Consider the following 12,913-nt stretch of genomic DNA (forward strand, 5'->3'; position numbering starts at 1 on the left):
TTTTGTGCATACATCTACAAAAAATGCCCTCCCCTTTATATAAGCTATGCAAAAGACAGGTATGACTTTGATGCCACGGGCCAGCCTAAAAATATTGCAATATATGGAGTCACAATATTTCTTTTGTCTAAAAGGAAGGGGATTTTTCAGTAGCTTTATACACAAAATGGCTTAATGTCCTAAATATACTGTTGTGTTTGAGTGCAGAGGATGTCTTATCTTTGCCTTGCTACCCAAGTAATATGGGGCCCAGGGATTTTTTATGGCAGCCTTGTATGAACAGGGAAGTATTTGGGCCCTGTGCCACCCTAGGCACAAAGCTAAGTACACCCCACCAGACAGAGGAAGCAACATCACAGGCATTGGTGTGCGTGACGTCACTCCCAGTGCGGGGAAAAATGCGTTAGACCCCCCCACACCCGAACAGTGGCGGATGGGGTGTGTATTTATTAATTTTGTTTTTTAAACTTTATTGATTATATAGACACCCAAGGGCTGCCCCCCATTAGGCACAGACCCTTGGCTGCCTATATATAAATACAGTGTATGACATTGCTATTTTCAACATTCCAGGGTCAGCTCAGTTTGAATGAAGGTATGCAGATCACAATGTACTTCCTAGTTACAGTACACCCTATAGTATTACTCTTAAACCACAAAGCATTATGCCATATAATTTAAGGGACCCAAATGTAATTAAAAGATACTGCTCAGGCCCAGAAAATGTAACATTATCTTTAATTATCTGTACATTTTAATATAATCACCAGTGCTTCATTCCCCTGTCTCTTGCTGGAAGAAATCCATGCACTGCAGGCTTCTCTAGCAGCCACAGGGTTTCCGTTGCCTCGCAACAAGGGACTTGTCAAGCCAGGGATAGGGTTTCTCTTGCAGATCATAGCTGTCAAAAGCCTGTGGGGCTTCGGGATTCACACATTAGGTTTGTGTGACACATGCGGAAACTCTGATGCCCTTGAAAGGGGTAACCAATACTACCACGACGGCTGCTTTTAAAGGCAGCACCTGTTACTTGTTGATTTGTCGACCCCAGAAATAGAAGGGGAATCGTGAGCCCTCGCTGCGTCCTCTCCCCAAGTGAGATGAGCCTCTGTCTGGCCGACAGTCAAGCACTTCACAGGGACACCAGTTCAGGTCTCATTTTCTGCTCACAATCTGGGGCATTTAACCCTTTCCTTTCTGGCATTTAACCCATTCCCTTCTGGTTCAACCCAGCAAACAGATTATGGTACAGGAAAAAGAAAATCATACAATAAGGACACCTATTGGTCTGCAGGAAATAGAAAAAGATTTTACATATAACATTAAAAAAATGGGCATTGTTGCACGTTTTATAGTCATTTTCAAGATCAATTCTGCCCAACAGAGATGGCCAAAAAAAGTGTGTGGTGCCTCTGGACAATAAGGAAATCCCTTAGAAAGCCGCAGTTAGACAACCCTGCTGTCAGTTTTAGTCTGTGGGTGGGTAAATGTATTGTGCAGTCCTGTCATTTGTCACACATGTAACATGATTGTTGTGCCTTTTGACCTGCCACCCAGTGTGAGCATCAACTCAAGCAGTTTCCAGGCCCCTGATACATGGGAAGCTAAACTGCTGCGCAGAGACATACCAATGGCAAAACTTAGCTGGGGTAATTTCTTAGCCTGGGTCAGTCTGTACCACTGTATTAACCAATAGCAACCAATTAGAGATTTTGTCATACCTCCCAACATTTGAAAAATGAAAAGAGGGACAAAAAGGCTTGGCGCGCGCAGCGCGGCAAAATTTTTTGGCCACACCCAATTTGTGGCCACGTCCCAATTGCCACACCCCATTTTTAAAATAGTTAAAATAGTGCCCACGATGGCCCAATAGACAGCACCCCATAGAAAGTACCCTCCATACACAATGCCCCCATGGAAAGTGCCCCCATACACAGTGCCCCCATACACAGTAGCCCTCCTTACACAGTGCCCCCCATACACAGTGCCCCCATACACAGTAGCCCTCCTTACACAGAGCCCCCCATACACAGAGCCCCGCCATACACAGTGCCCCCCATACACAGTACCCCCCTAATTGCCCCCATAGTGAGTACCTCATACATAGCGGCCCCCATTGCAGCCCCCATAGACTTCTTGGGCTCCTGCTCCTTACTCGGCTCCTCGTAAGGCAGCGACAGGTCCTTTTATAAGGTTGCGCCCGTGCGTACGTGTGACGTCACACGCGCGCACGGGCGCAACCTTATAAAAGGACCTGTCGCCGCCGTACGAGGAGCCTAATAAGGAGCGGGAGCCCAAGAAGTCTATGGGGGCTGCAATGGGGGCCGCTATGTATGAGGTACTCACTATGGGGGCAATTAGGGGGGTACTGTGTATGGGGGGCACTGGGACAGTTGGGGGGTATGATTTTGTGACTACATACTGTAAGCTAAGAGCTCGTTCCTGCTTGGTTCCAAGGTGTAGCTGCACTGGTGTTGATTATCACACTGCTTCTGTGGCCTACTTGGTCCTCCACTGACACTTTAGAACAAAAAAGCTAAGGGGTGGATAAAGGTGGCCATACACATTCAGATTTTAGTCTCCTTCGACAAAGGCAGATATCGATTGTATGTTTAAATGCAACAAACTAAAACTAACATTGTAGGATAAAGCAAATCCGAGGATGTTCTGAACATGAAATAGTTGGTAGATACCAGTTGTCTGAAAGTGACTTCCTGGAAATGCATTGTAGGCCCCCCAAGGATATTGTCACATACAAAATACATGCGCAGATTTTATTGTTATCCGACCGAAATTTTCTAACCTGTCAAATCAACTAAATGACTGCTTGCCATGTTATGAAAATTAACAGGATGGTTATTCTGAGCCCACACGCTGTCCAATAATCGCACAAAACTATGTTTCATACGATTGTATTGGTGCGTGTATGGCGTGTTGGGCATGAAATGATTGAGATGAGTGGGCTTGGCATGTCACACAAATATTGTTGGGGTGGGGGTCTGATAGTTCATTACTTCTGATATTGCTTGTAAGCTACCCAGCTGTCCAACAAGCAATATTCAGCTTTCCCAATCAGGAAATTCTGTACTGTAACAGCTGGAGGGCCGCATTTTTAATATAGGGTACTTAGAAGGGAAGTTCCATTTAGTATGTTGTAAATTGACCCATAATTAGCAACATTTCAACTGGCCCTTTTTTTCTTTTCTTTTTTCTTTTTTTGCCTATTCTGTCTTGCAATTTAAATTCTATCTGGTCACTGACCCAAACAAGAATTGGTTTTCATTCAGGTTACATTTTTATAGTTACAGTTCTTCGACTTCAGCTTATTCTTCCACTTTTTCTTCTTCTTCGCGCCCCCCATTTTCTAAACACTACTCCTCCTACAGTTTTAGGGGTACAACTCCCAAACTCCCCACACTTCTTCGCCCTATAGCGTAGCAGGTTGTTTGTGCTTTTCTAAGTGATCCCGACCCCCGTCTTTTTGTGGTGCCGCTCTGAACACCCCAATTTTCCCATTGACTTTAACAGGGAAGATTTTCAAACTGCTGCCACTCTTACAGCTTTGAAGCTACACCCTCAAAATTTGAATAACATAATCATGGGGTCACCCCAAATGAAACAGCGACTTTGTTGGATGGCCCCAAAGTGGGAGGGGCCAACAACAGCCAATCAAATTTCACCCATTGACTTTTATGGGGAAATTGAAACTGCTGCCAATTTTACAGCTTTGAGGCTACAGTACACTCCCCAAACTTGAATCACATAGTCATGGGCTCAGCCTGAATGAAAATATGATGATTGTTGGATGCCCAAAAGTGGGCGGAGCTGTGAACAGCCAATTAGATTTTACCTATTGACTTGGCAGAAATCCAACTTGCTGCCTATTCTCACAGTAATAACACCGGGGTCCCCAAACTTTGCAGGGTTAGGCACCAGGTAACTGCGGTTCAAGGTTAGAAAAAGTTGGGGGAGCCACCAACAGCCAATCAGATTTTACCTGTTGACTTTCAATGGGGAAATCAAACCTGCTGCCATTCTCACAGTATTAAAACCAGGGTCCCCAAACTTTTCACAGTCACTAGGGGACTGCAGTGTTAGGTTTGAAAAAGTGGGCGGGGTCACCAACAGCCAATCAGATTTCACATATTGAATTTTACTGGTTTGATGCCAGGGTTCCCAAAGTTTGCAACATCAGTCAAACACATGATTACGTCAATTGATCTACACTATTGGTTAAACTTTGAAGTATGTTCTATTCAATGCTAGTACTTGTGATTTGTTCCAGCACTCTCCCATGGAATTATCTTCACACTTAGCTTTTTGCCTTCCAAGCTGTTGCCCGTTTGTAGGACTGGATATCAACTATAGAGCTTCAGATCAAAAAGTTATGTAAAAAAAAATGCAAAATACCAGGACCAATTGCACATTGTCTCACTATAACATTGTCTTTAACATATTAAAAAATATTTTTTAGGTGAGCTAGTCTTGCACTAAATTTTATAGCTACCCAACGAGAACCTTTGCTCTACATGATACATCTTGATCTAAATTGGTTAAAGTATGTTTTTAATGCTAGTTTGTGCCAGTACTATGAAAACTTGTGCAGTCACAGTACAATGCATGTATTGCTAGCACCTAACCCTCATGCACAGCAGATATACTCTGTACTCTTGTGTCATTGCAAGACATTTAGCATATTACATGCAAGGAATCTCTGTACTTTACAGTAAAAAAGAAAGGGGTGTGCAAGGGGATGCCCATGCCTATCCTATGGCACTTCCCTAGGTGCAGTGCTAAAATACCCAAAGGCCAGTACATTCAGAGACTGTCTAAAAGCACTCAGAGCTGCACCTGTCAGTCTCGGTACATCCAGGGTATTGTAGGAATTGGGATCTTAACTATAGAACAGCTGCTTTTTGCCATATTGTTTCTAAAGTCAGAAGCAGTGCATCAATAGAGGTACATAACATGCTTCTAAATCAGTTAATATGTACATATTGGAACATTGCCCACAGTTATATTTTCTTCTATTATGCTAAAAAATAATAAAAATAAAAATAAATAATAATAATAGTAAAACACATCAGAGTTTTGCTCTGACTTTGAGGCTTGTATAGTTTCTTATGAAGCCAGTGTGATAAAAAAAAACTGTTGCTAATGTGCAGAAAATAAATAATCATTTTTGGAAAAAGTCTAATCAAATTTTTATGCCTCTCATAGAGCAGCAATATAATCCAGTATATTTTAATGGAGGTATTGTCTCACCATGACTGGATTTTTAGTTGCTGTGATTGCAAGTTTAAAAGTCACGGCGACTAATTGCCCCATCTGTTATCATTCTTAGGTTAATGACACAGGGGCAATTTCTTACCCACATTTAAATACAGACGGCAAAATGCTTGATAAAACCCTCCCATAGCTGAGCTTGAAAATTTTGGTAAGTCAGTCAAGATTGGGTGAATCCCATTCCCAGTATTTTCTGGCTTAGCAGGTGAGGGGCAATATGCCTCAAATTACCCCTCAATTAACTTGAATGATAGTCTGTTGAACCCTGCCTGTGCACTCACAGGTCAAGCAGTTATTGCTTAGAAACAAGGCATTTCTGAGTGATAATCTCCTGGACCATAAGTGCACCCTCACAGTCCAGGTGATTACCTTTCATGCCAGTTGGGAGCCATTCCGGGCATTGTGCCAGCTACTGAAATGGAGAGTCCACATTCAGCAAAACATTGGGCATCTTCCCTAGTGCCACTGCCGTAACAGGCAAGTGGGCAGTTTTAATTAGTCCCGTCCAAGGCTTATTAAAGGAACAGTAACATCAAAAAATGAAAATGTACGGTTTGTGTTTGCTTCAGAAAGAATACTATATTTACCGTAATATAAATAAGCTGTTGTGTAGCCATGGGGGCAGCCATACAAGCTGGAAAAAGGAGAAAAGGCACAGTTTAGACAGCAGATAACAGATATGCTCTGTAGAATACACAGGGAATCTATGCAACTTATCTGTTATCTGCTTTGTAACCTGTGCCTTTTCTCCTTTTTTAGTTTGAATGACTCCCCCGATGGCTACACAGCAGCTTTGTTTATATAAACTATAGTAGTGTTTCTGATGCAAACACGCAACATTTACCAATGCAGGGGAACAGTACATAATCATTTACTTAATTACTTAATTTACTTAAGTAATTTACTTAATTTCCCGTTCATTTTTTTGGTGTTACTGTTCCTTTAGGTCTGTGACACACGGGGAGATTAGTCGCGCCTCAACAAATCTCCCCACAATGCCATCCCAACGGCTTGAATGGAAATCGCCGGTGGGATGGCATACGCAGCGCCACGAGTTGCCGAAGTTACCGAAGTTGCCTTGAGAGAAAACTTCGGCAAATCGCAGATTTGTTGCGGCGCGACTAATCTCCTATGTGTCACAGCCCATAAGAGAACTAGCAAATGAACGGCACATATTTTAGAAAGGAAAATCTTGAGCTGATGGTACGGTGATAATATACCTTTAACTTTCTCAGAACTGGGAGGGGCTTTCTGATGTTTACCAAAAGGCTTGGTAATTTGATGGTCTCTTGTATAAAGTCATCTGCTAGCAGTCTAAGTACCCAGGATAAACTTAAAGAGGTGCAGCTGAAAACTGAGCCCACTTAAAGGTTAATGAACAGACAAGTATGCATAACAGATTTCTTTTCAAACTAACAAGGTGATTGATGACCTTTAACCTTTGGAAGGTTTTAAAGGTCAAGCACTAACATAGTGTTAAAAAATATCAAGTCACGGTATTAGTCTGTAACTCACTTGTAAGACTGTATAGAATAAGTTAGCAATTCCCAGCTGCAAACTGAGGCAATGTAAACAACTTATTTTACTCACCAGTGCTGCTTTCATGGGTTGGCCCACAGAATTAAAAGGACATGATGTTGACCAGTTTAACAAAAGAGCTACCCGCTGATTGCTTACTATTGGCTACTAGACCTGTAGCTAGTGTGCACAAGACAGCCAATGAGATGTGCCCTTCCAAGCTATCTGGTGCTGACTTTTAATTCATTTTCCCCATATGCCCAAGCTGTACACCGATCCTTTAAATCAGTGCTCTTCAACTGTTTTTTTTTACATAAAGGGGCCCAATTATGTGACACATTTTGAGGTCAGATCATCACATGACAAACAAATGGATGTGGCTAAAATATCCTTTGAAGGTCCAAATCTAGTCTAGGTGCCTATAGTTGAACAGTCCTGATGAAATAATTTCTAGTACCTAGCAGCAATAAACCAATACATTAAAAACACAAATAACCAAATGATGCCCTAAAAACGTTCAATAAATAAAGTGCATTTTACATTCCAGACACAGAGACATCCACAATAGCATTGAAAGTCCATGGGGTACAATCCACAATGAGTGAGAGAAGTGGCAGAGGAGGATGATGGTAATGCTGCAATAACAAAATGGGGTAACGCAAGGAACCCATTTCCCTAGTATTTTGTCCTCTGGTCAGATTTCAGTTTATTCCTTGCCATCTTTAAATAAAAGACCAAATCTGCACAGAAACTGCTTTTCACTCCCCCCATATGTAACAAAAGGCACTAACTTTACCCAAGTGCAGTAAGAGGGAAGACACACGCCCCAACTTTTGAAAAGTCTAGTCCTATGGCTGTTGGCCCAGCGAAACACAACACTCAGATGTCACATCTACTTCAGTAAGCCCAGACTATTTTTTATTGTCTTTATTGGCTGCCTAATCATATTAAAATTCACCTGCCTTTAGGCCCCAGTGTATAATTCAATCATTGGCTTCACATTTCCATGCTTAATTTAGAATTTCAGATATCGCAGGACACTGCTGATTAAAAATGCAATTGCCCAAAACACTGGGTTAACAGCACTTCTGGCAGCTTTCATTTATTCATGAAAATACCTGCTGTGGTCTTATTTGCGTAATGACATTAGCTCAGCTGAAACTGACGTGAGTTGCTGAACTGAGAGGCAAATGTACAGTATATAAAGGCATGTTACACCCTATACATTACAAAGGGACACTGCTCCTCATGTTAACGCGTGTAGTTTTTGTAGTGCTATATTTCACATACTACAGATGTCTCCAGCCTGGATAACTGAATGCATTCTGTGGGGCAAGAGGGCACATGACAGGATGTTCTTGTGTTGGTGGTTGCCCATGGGGACCATGGAAACAACCAAGAGCAGTTTGGATAAAGCAATAACAGCTCCCTATGATAATATTTTCTATAGGATTTGTACACACACACAGAACCTACTCCAAGTAGGTAAATATAGATATTCCCAGACACTTTTCACATTGTATGGATTGAGGGATGCTTTAAGGAACCAGTGAGCCCAGGGCAAAGATCTCATTGGTGGATCCCCAGAGCTACCCCAAGATATTTGTAAAGGGACTACCCTCAAGCAGGAGAACTTGAATCTATTAACACAGGAAATAAAGAAGTAGCAATTACACTTTTGTTACTTTTGAGTGAAATTTGCCCATTAAAGGAAGAAAAAAATATACCCTTCTGTTTTAGAATAGGGATATCGGAAGTGACTTCAAAATTGAATGCTTTGTATAACCACATAACTCAGGAGTCTCATGTACTAAACAGTGGTGTATTGTTCTGAAACCAGACCCCCCCTAGCCACATGCCACACCCCCAGGAAGCCCCCCCAGGAAGCTTGTTTGCAGTAACGTGCTGAACCATAGAACCACACACTCTGCTGTATGGTAGTTACATCACTGGTAATTGTTTTTCTTTCTTATTATTTTGCTCAGGGCCTTTACTGAACAGCAACCAAATAGCAGTTTCAAGCCTAACAGAAGCAGAACATTAAACACCCACTTCCACATTGCCGGAAGTGATGTCACACGCCAATCATTCTTACATTGTGAAAAGTAGATTTTCATTTGTTATCAGCGTTTAATGTCCACCCCACTGCAGCTAAAGGGTCTGCGGGTCTCCCACAGGATGGGGACATCAAGTAGATTGGGGGTACCCATCCTGCTGTAGGACTCTACCAATGTCTATAACATACTAAAACATAATATTAAGGTGATGCACCCCTTTCATAATGTGGTTAGTTTGCATACATTGTTGAGCAAAAATTAGATTCAGGAACATCTGTATACACCTGTACTTATTCTTCCAAACTGGTGTCCCATTTGACTACAAGGTAGTCTACCTTGAGAGACACTACTTGGGCTCATTTATCAACACTAGGCAAATTTGCCCATGGGCAGTTACCTATAGCAACTACCGGTAATCAGTGATTGGCTTAAACAATGAATGCAACAATTGGATCAGTTGCCATAGGTTAATGCCCATAGGCAAATTTGCCCACTGTTGATAAATAACTCAGAGTGTCCCTTGTTTAACAAATAGCCTGCAGCTGTGTTACACATTCAGTTTTTACAGCCATACTCTGTTAGTACTACCTCTGAGGCGACCTAAATGTCACTTCCAAGTGAGAGGCTTTCTTCATTGCCTCAAAGAATCGTTCTACTATAGCCTGTCACGGTCCCTTATAAAGGCAGTTATCAGTTATCTACACCACTATAGATTATAAATAGGCCTGAACTCACCAAGACTGATTCCAATACTTTAAAGCTGGAAAGGCAAAAGAAAAATGGGTATTTACATACTAAACTGCATAGAGAATTAATAGTAATAATCTTCCTGACACCTGACAAAAGATGGTGTAAATATCAGGCTACCCTAATTCTTAGAAGGTAACAATATTGCAAAAGGGCGAGGCCTAAGTCTTAACTGTGAAAGCTATGACAGCTATGACTACATGACGCTGTTAAGGAGGTCAAAATAAAATATTTGACCCTTGTGAAAAATTTGCTTCACTCATTATTTCCACAACCCACTTATCCAATATCCTGCCTCTTAACTCAAAACTAGTCTTTATGCTGTTCTGCAGGGTTTGCTGGAGGGCACAGTGTACTGCCGTTTCCATGTAACTGCAAACATTTAGGTCATAACAAGATGAGGCCTCAAACCTGTGCAATTTACTGCCCTCCCTGTCTGAGAGGCAGATCAGAAAGTGGGATAGTTTCATTAAATGCATGATACTTCAGGACTGCAATGATAAGTTGGGAACTGTTGCTCTGATAAACTGGAGATACAGTTCACATTGGTACACCAGCCAGCATTTTACCTTTTGCCAGCACTGTATAAAAGCCTCCACCCAGGGGCCCACGTAACCAATCGGTTAATAGCTGGGGGCCCCTGCTAACTTATTAGTTTGGGGCATTGTAATTCCTGATGCAGATCCTGTCCAGAAGATCAATGTCTAGAACCTAAAGGTACTAATGGCATCAAATTAAAGCAAAACTACTTGGTTGTTCATATACTGTACAAGCAAAACTTAATTTAGAATTTAAATTATCCAAATAGAATCCATGTCTTGTTGTGTAGCATAGGAAGGGTATTAAAAGCAATATGTCAAATCTTGAATTTTTTTTTGTCCTTAATGGTCACCGAATGGATCAACAAATTTAACTGATAGAGGAATCTTCTCTTGAACGAGTTCCATTTTATTATTATACATGTGTTGTTATGACACTGTGATGTCGCTTACAAAGTAAAAGTAGCATTATGTAACATCATTATTTGCTTTTGTCCTTCTGATTTCTGTTTATCTCAGATGGCTACTCACAATTTCTTTTGTTTCACATGACAGTGTAGTATTCCAACATTGCATTTGGTTTAATGGAATAGCCCCTATGAAAATACTACACTATTCTCACAATCTTCCCCACAGACCCTTCAGAGACGCTATTTTACACTTTCCTGGAGGGAACCTAGAAACATACAGCATCCTTTTATGTATGGGAGTTGGAACTTTACTGACACCAGGATAAGAGTTCTAAAACAAACGCGTCTCTATGCTAGGCGTGCTTTGCCTAAGATTTAGTGGCAAGTTAAATATGCAAGGAAATGGAATGGGAACACTGTGTATCAGAAACAAATCTGCAAAACTATAACTTTATTGTGAGCAAACTGTAGTGAACACTTTGTAGTGATATTTTGAGAGGCTGCCTATCCATGGTTAATATAAAATCTCACAGTAGACTGGTGCTTACTTCTCCATGGAGGTTTGTTAGCCAAGCCCACTAAGAGTGGACATCATACATCATCTGTTCTACCCATTTTCCTCTCAATGACCAGGAGTAAAAAAATAATGTTTTTACCATGAATTTCAAGCAATGAAAGATAAATAGCATTGTGAATCATGCATTTCTTGTACAATAGTGCACTGAGCAATGTCATACAAGAACTGCATTTAATGCTGAATTCTGGACAGAATATGGCTACATCCGTATCTTCTTAAACTGAGGAACACATGAAAGGCGGACAGGGCAAAAATAGCTGTGTTTACTTTGCCCAGCAGTATTTTTATAGCATTAGTTTTTGACACCATGGCTGTAAATTCCTTTGTATGCTTTGTGACCACAAAACCCATCATCTGCACAACTAACCCTTACTGCAAGCAATGACATAGAAACCACAGTGAAACTCAAGCTCATTTGGGAGGGTGCTGCCAGGAACCTTATGAAAATGTGTCATTAATTTAACCATCTGTATTGACACATTTGCTAAATTGTTCTATAATTGTTCTGTATATATCTTACTGAAGTTATTAACATCACCCATCATTGTATTTATTTATATTATTTTTTTTTCTGCCGTTCTAGTTACTCAGGACTTTTTTACTCAGTTGGGCTGGGATTACAGAGCTTAACACGCAAGTACAAAGATCGGCAACAGTGGTTCTTAAACAAGGTGATAATGTATTGGTGGAACTTAAGCAGTAGAGAACTGTGGGTTGCAGACAGCAGACCCTGCGATTGTGCGCTGTGGTCAGGGGCAGACCATGAGGTAAGGTTTATGGCAGACCCCTCCCCAGCTGATTCTGATGCTTTCATTTTGCTAGTTGTTTATGGTGGGTGCGCAGTGAAACTTGGGGGGTACTGGTAAAGAAAGACTGTGCTCACTGACTTCCCCCTTCTTAGTTACACCACTGTATAAACTGAAGTAGTTCTCTCTTTGGGGGTTCTGTGCATAAGGCCCTTCAAGTTGAACTCCAAGGGGTTTCCGCTGCTTTGAATTAACACATGCTGTCCTATGGTGGTGGAACTCACCCAGGGTACTAATGATCTAAACTACTTACTTTGTGGCCTGACTCTGCTAGCTAGCCTTAATAAACTATCTTTTGTTCAATTACAACTCTCATCATATCTGTGTACTGATAAGACAGGCATAGTTGGGGTAATAATAGTCAATTATCAATTTTAATCACAAGTTAAATAAAAAGAAAAAGAAGAAAACCATTGAAACTGCCCATACATGCTACCATATATCTTTTTCTGATATGGCTGCCCATGTCTGACTGTTCCATTCAATTGGCAAACTATTGAATCACATGAGCAGATCTTTACCTGATTTTGCCACCAAGGTCAGGCTTATCCAGTTGATCAAACCCCCAGGATAGAGACCAGATAACATTAGGGGGCATATCAAAATATGAGTTTAGAGCTTTATACGCACAAACTCACTCATGTTCTATTCATTCCTATGGAATTTTTAGACTTGTATTTATCAAATAGTGAATTCACACATTAATAAATATGCTTCTAAAAATCCCATAGGAATAAATAGAACATGGATTTTTTTTAGGCTTCAGAGTGCAGACACTAAAAAGACTGTTATATAAATTAATATAAATGTTATCGGGGTCACAAGACAGCACCTGTCCTTTTGTTCAAAACTAAAATCAGAAACACTATATATATGAGCATGGGATCCCTTATCCAGAAAACATTACACAGTCATCTCCCACAGACTTCATTTTAAACAATTTATTTTAACATTTTTAAAAATTATTTTTAAT

This window comes from Xenopus tropicalis, chromosome 2, assembly GCF_000004195.4.
Source record: "Xenopus tropicalis strain Nigerian chromosome 2, UCB_Xtro_10.0, whole genome shotgun sequence".
Lineage (NCBI taxonomy): Eukaryota > Metazoa > Chordata > Amphibia > Anura > Pipidae > Xenopus > Xenopus tropicalis.